Source organism: Chiloscyllium plagiosum, unplaced genomic scaffold (genome assembly GCF_037043375.1).
Source record: "Chiloscyllium plagiosum isolate Xiang-an unplaced genomic scaffold, Cpla_swu_hap1 HiC_scaffold_18, whole genome shotgun sequence".
Taxonomy (NCBI): Eukaryota; Metazoa; Chordata; class Chondrichthyes; order Orectolobiformes; family Hemiscylliidae; genus Chiloscyllium; species Chiloscyllium plagiosum.
In genome coordinates this window covers 108,779,763-108,786,015 of record NW_028270156.1, presented here as the reverse complement: position 1 = coordinate 108,786,015, position 6,253 = coordinate 108,779,763, and the positions used below count along the sequence as shown (strand labels likewise).

The 6,253-nt window shown below is 43.5% G+C and overlaps 1 non-coding gene across 1 annotated transcript; it reads left to right on the top strand.

The window, feature by feature from the left end:
* The first annotated feature begins 1,429 nt into the window (after positions 1 to 1,429).
* On the top strand, positions 1,430 to 1,511 carry trnas-aga (transfer RNA serine (anticodon AGA)). Its single transcript has one exon. It is a non-coding gene; the product is annotated as a tRNA-Ser (tRNA).
* Positions 1,512 to 6,253: the final 4,742 nt, after the last annotated feature.

Below are 6,253 nucleotides of genomic sequence, written 5' to 3'. Positions count from 1 at the left end.
GGTCAACTGGTCCCATCCACCCTCCAGAAATATAGGCAAACGCGCTGACAGCGTAACAAACAGAGTGCATTTTTTTGCAAATGGTCCATTAAAACTGGTGTCAGCTGCGGGAGCTGCGGGAGCACATCAAAGATGCCGAGCACGGAAAAAGACCCGACTATCAAACCTGTCCCTGCTGAACAGATAACCGAAATTAATTGAACCATATTTGCCAAAATGGTTTCCTTATCTCACCGAACGCTTCCTGTCTATATACCCATTCGGATGCCATTGAATTTGCCTTAAATGTGGCAAATCATTCTGCACACACAAAAATGTCTGAGTGAACTCGCTGAGATTCTGCATGACACATTGACCAAACTTTGGGCCAAAGTTGGAAACTGCGACTAGAATAGATGGCTCTCTGATTAGCCGCAATGCACAATGGGCGGAATGGTCTTTCCCCACTTTGTAAATCTTCGAAGACAAGTTGAAAACAATCTGCAACGAAAATGTTCTTGTGAGGATTTACTTGTGAGGATTCGGTACTCTCAGCACCGTGGCCCGGATCGTATTCCCGCTCATGGAATGGTTGTATTGTTCAGCAAACATATCGGTGTACCAGTACTTCTGCCGATTTTCCGGTGCTGGCAGGTCATTAGTTTTGTCCAAAACATTATGAAGGTTAACATAAAACAAATAGCTGCAGTTTCTGGAAATCTGAGCCAAAAACGAAAATTGTTTGCAGAACGCAGCAGGACTGGCAATAGAAAGGTCGACTTGCCTGCTCTTCGGATGCTGCCTGACCTGCTGTGCTTTTCCAGCATCACTCTGATCTAAAATCTGGTTTCCAGCATCTGCAGTCCTCACTTTTGCCTAGTGTCGCTGGTTCCCAATTCAAGAACTCCATCTCTAGCGGTTTCATGTCTGTACCTCCGAGCTGAGGAGATGAAGCGTGAAGTAAAGTAACTCACCCCCTCCATCTCTGGGGAAATTAGGGACTGAAAATTAATCGTGTCACATTGAAATATATCTAGATGCGACTTAATCTTTGTCTTTTATTGGGAACCATCTCTTTCATTGTAACCATCAGGAAAGAACATTTCGTTCGCCAGAAAAAGAAATGAATATGTCACTAACCTTTGTTTGCTTCAGGTCCAAGAATACTCAGATCAATAGCTCCCTTGCTTACCTCTGCTGGTCATGTTCGGAAAGAGATCTAGCAAATTGCCAAGTATGATTTTCCTTTCAATAAATAATTTTGACTCAGTTTGGCTGCAAATATCTTTTCCTACCTTTGTGCTTTTCTTCTTTTGCATTGGTGTCTCGCACCTTACAAATGACAGCAAAGGTATGAAAGGAGATGGAAGCATTTAGCTCATCAAGTCAGCGAGAGCTTTCAATGAGATCACGGCTGATTTGGTAAATGCTCAACGCTGCTCCACTGTCTGTAGTCATGGCCGAGTGGTTAAGGCGATGGATTAGAAATCCATTGGGGTTTCCCCACGTAGGTTCGAGTCCTGCTGACTACGTTATGAATGCTTTCCTGCTGGAACAATTCTCGCTGAAAGTTCAGAAAACCTCTTTTGCAAAGCAGGCCGGTAATTTGATTAGACTTGGGAAACTCGAGTTCTTCATCAGAAATGTCCCATATTTAAAACATTATCTCTGTATCTCTGTTTCTCTGTCCCGATACACTGCTCGATACATCGGGTTTGTGCAGTTGTTATTGAACGTCCTAAGCAGAAGTGCTGCTTTTCATTGGATTCCTTTAATCCCTGTCCTCTGTTCTCTGACTCGGGTCAGTGGCAACACTTCCTCCTGCTCGTCAAAGTGCTCATTCCCCACCGCTCCCTCTCCCATCATTACAAACAACCGCAGGAAATTGCCACTTAAACATCTTTGCTCCAAAGTGAAACTCACCATCCTCGGGAATCTCTCCACCAAACGGGATTTCTCATCCCTGGATATGGTGCAAGCAAGAGGATTGTGAAGAGATACTGTGGAAAATATTGTCAGTTGGCAGTTGGAAAAATGTTTAAGAAGCAAACCATATAATTTAGGCTCCAGCTTTGGAAATCTTGAGAAACTCTTTGGGAAATGGAATCAGAGGAGGATGAAAAAGTGTGAACTGTCGGACCGAGTAGAGGACGGGACATTGACTCTGATGTTCTCGGGACAGGAACTGATCTGAGACATTGAAAGAATTATCGCTCACGTACGTGAGGAATGCAAACTTCATCTGGACTCTGGGACAATGAAAAACTCTGGAACACTCAAGACAAAATCCAAATATTGACTGGGATCACGACAGTACGAGTACTATAGATGGGTCAGTTTTTGCCCAGTGTGTGCAGGAGGGCTTCCTGACACAGTATGTCGACATGCCTTCAAGGGACGAAACCACTTTCGATTTAGTACTGGGTAACGAGCCTGGCTAATTTTAGATTCGGAAGTAGGTGAGCACTTTGGAGACAGCGATCACAATTCTCTCAGGTTTACTTTCGTGATTGAAAGGGATAGGTGTACTCCACGGAACAAGAGGTTCAGCTGGTGGAAGGGAAATTACAATGCAATGAGGTAAGATTTTGAAAGGGTAGAATGTGGTAGGAAACTGCAGGGGCTGAGCACATTAAAATGTGGAGCTTATTCAAGGAAAAGCTCCTGTGTGTCCTAGATAAGCATATATCTGTCAGACAGGGAGGAAGATATAGAACGCGTGAGCCGTGGTTTACTAAGGAAGTGGAATCCCTGGTCAAGAAGAACAAGAAGTCTTATGTTAGGACAAAATGTGAAAACTCAGTTAGAGCGCTCGAGGGTTCCAACGATATCAGGAAAGACCTAAAAAGAGAGCTGAGAAGAGCCAGGAGGAGACATGAGAAGTTGTTGGCAGGTAGGTTCAGGGTTAACCCAAAGGCTTTCCATAGGTATGTCAGGAATAAAAGAATGACGAGACAATCAAGGAGAATAGTGGGAAGTTGTGCGTGGAGTCAGAGGAGATGGGGGAAGCACTAAATAAATATTTTTCGACAGTGTTCGCTATAGAAAATGAAAATGTTGGCAAGGAAGATACAGAGATACTTGCGTGTAGACTAGAAGAGATTGAGGTTCACAAGGAAGAGCTATTAGAAATACTGCAGAGTGTGAAAATAGATAAGTCAGCTGGGCGGGATGGGATCTGTCCTCGGATCCTCTGGGAAGCAAGGGAAGAGATTGATGAGCCTTTTGGCGTCGATTGTCAAATCATCGTTGTCTACAGGAATAGTGCCTGTGGAATGGGGCATTGCATATGTTGTTCCCGTGTTCAAAAAGTGTCGTAGAGACAACCCTGGTAATTACAGACCAGTGAGTCTCACTGCAGTTGTTGGTAACGTATTGGAAAAGGTTATTATAGATAGGATTTATGACCATCTAGAAAAGAGTAATCTGGTCAGGGACAGTCAGCACGGTTTTGTGATGGGTAGGCCTTGCCGAACGAATCTTATTGACTTTTTTGACAAAGTGACCAAACAGGGAGATGACAGTAAACCGGTTGACGTGGTGTATATGGGTTTCAGAAAGTTGTTCGATAAGTTTCCCCACAATAGGGTATTATACAAAATGCTGTGGAATGGAATTGTGGGAGAGATTGCAGCTTTGATCAGTAATTGGCTTGCCAATAGAAAACATTGTTGTAGTTGATGGAACATGTTCTTCTTGGTGTCCAGGTACTGGCGGCGTACTACGAGGGTCGGTGTTAGGTCCACTGCTGTTACATGAGATCTAACCTTGCCAATCAGTCTCCCATGTGGAACATTGTTGAACGCCTTACTGAAGTCCATATAGATCACAGTTACTGCTCTGCCCTCATCAATCTTCTTTGTTACTTCTTCAAAAAACTCAATCAAATTTGTGAGACATGATTTCCCACGCACAAAGCCAAGTGAACTGCCCCGAATCAGTCCTTGCCTTTCCAAATACATGTACATTCTGTTCCTCAGGATTCCCTCCAACAATTGGAGTATTCTTGGCAGATGCAGTTTCATGTCGGGAATGCGAGGTCATATACTTTGTTGGGAAGAATCAAAAGACACGCTACTATTAAAATCGATAGAAACGCAAAAGATGTGCACTGCAGATGAGTCTCAGTGTTCTTATACATGAAACGAACAAAGATTAATCACATATTTATTTCTTGCTGGCAAATAAAAAGCCTTTTCTGATGCTCACAATTCAAGAGATGGTTTCCAAGAAAATAGCAAAATTAAGTCACCAGTAGAGTAATCAATTACCAAGATATTCCTTCGTGATGTTTTATTGGACATGTGGGATTTTTTTGATTATGGTTCTCCAAACGTTTTTACAATGGAACGGAGAGTTTTAGATGGGAAGTTAAGATCACGCATGATTATTGCCATTTTTGTCACTCACACACAATTGTTTTTCCTTGTATGATTTATTTCGCTTTGTGGTTACTGCGAGTGGGCTTGTAAACTACACATGCTTGTGAGTTCATTCCTCACTGTTCCTCAACTCCAGCCAAACAGAGTTTACATCCTTCTTTCCTGAATCAAGGTAATCTCTAACCATTGCATATATGTCATTAACACTTCGGTATTTCACAGGCCTCTGTATATCATCTTACAATATTAATTGATCCTTTACTGTGTTGCAGTTGTGCATAAGAAGAGAAAAATAGAATAGAGAATGGTGGACCTCCGCTTCACACACCCGTTATTGAAGCGAAAATGCAGATTACTGCCCATAATACGATCGTGGAAGCATGTGCCAAACCCTCAGGAAACACAGAATAAGTGCAGTGCCTCAGGGCATGTCTGGTACAGCACTACAAAGACAACAGAAATGCTTATCTGAGCTTCTATTTTGGATGTATTTCTAAATGAGCAATAGAGTGTTTCATGTGTTCCATCAGGAGTTACCTCACACTAGGAAGTAACCAGTGTTGCAGACGGTCATATCATCCGAGTTCCAAGCCCTGGAATCAGGGACATTCAATATTCTGTGCATAACTGCAAGGAACAGCTGTCCGAGGTGTTTACAGTCCAGATGAAATTATGAATGCAGCTCTCTAGCTGTCAGCCTCTTTCTCCTTTGTCGTGTTTCGTGCAGTCCCTGCGTGGAATCTCGTCAACCACGCTTGACCTGCACATGATGCGGATTGGGCCTTGTTTTCTCGTGAGTTGTTGTCTGAGTGAGGTTCTCGGTTGCTATGCTGTCATCAGTCCGAGTGTTCGGACGAGTCTGGATATCGTTTTCCAGAATTTGTTTTTAATACAGGGAAGCATAATTTAAAAATTACCTCAAAGCATATCCTCGCTGCGAACTTTGTGTGCCATGCATTTGCGAATGAAGGTGTATGGATATTGGTTCTTGGTAAAGAATTTGAGTGGGCGTCAGTCCAGCAGTCCCTAGTAGCAATATGTACAAACGGCAAGGGCCACACATTCGACGAGAATAGCACAACAATAATAGGACAGGGCAAGCAGAAGACAGCCAGACAATTCCTGGAAGCAGGGCACTCATCCACGGATTCCATCCGTTGGACCCAATCTGCAATCGCAACAAGCGGAAGCAGCGGGAATGAAACCAAATGAATTCGTACCAGACCATGAGAGCAGCGCTTCACAGGAACCTCTGCAGCGCTGAGAATGTCGCCCAGACAGGCGAGGAAAAGTCTGCAAACCATATTCCTAGCGTCACCGAACTTTCCAACAAGAACTCCAGAAGCATCCGAGTTTCACATCTTTCTGCTCCAAAACACTCTGCTTTTCCACAACAGAGAATTGCACACTCAACTACCGCGTGTAAGATGAGAATACCAGCCCCTACACTACCAAGGCGGCAGTAAGAGCGAGGGGAAATAGCTGACACTGTCATTCCATAGCTACAAACGCTCTCTTTGAAAGGTACATTTTCGTATGAATGTCAGGGCAGCAGTAGAATATGGGAACTAAACAGCCTGCGCTGTGTATTCATATTCTGGACAATGTGAGTTGTTCACAGCTTTCCCTGAAAGTGAGTGGACGTCGTTATTTCACCGCTGTTGTGAAGCCAGATCCTGCACTGAATCTGCTCCCTCGTTTTTTGTTGTTATGGCTAAAAGGTGGGCAATCGCAACGTGAAACTTTGTTATATTTCTCTCATTTCCTTCATTACTGTCCTGGTGAGGGAGCCTGGAGATTGGCTCGCTCGATCAGATGGAGGCACCAGCGCATTGTTGACCTAATTTAATCGAGAATATAATTGGTAATATTCACTTTGCATGGTACATTTT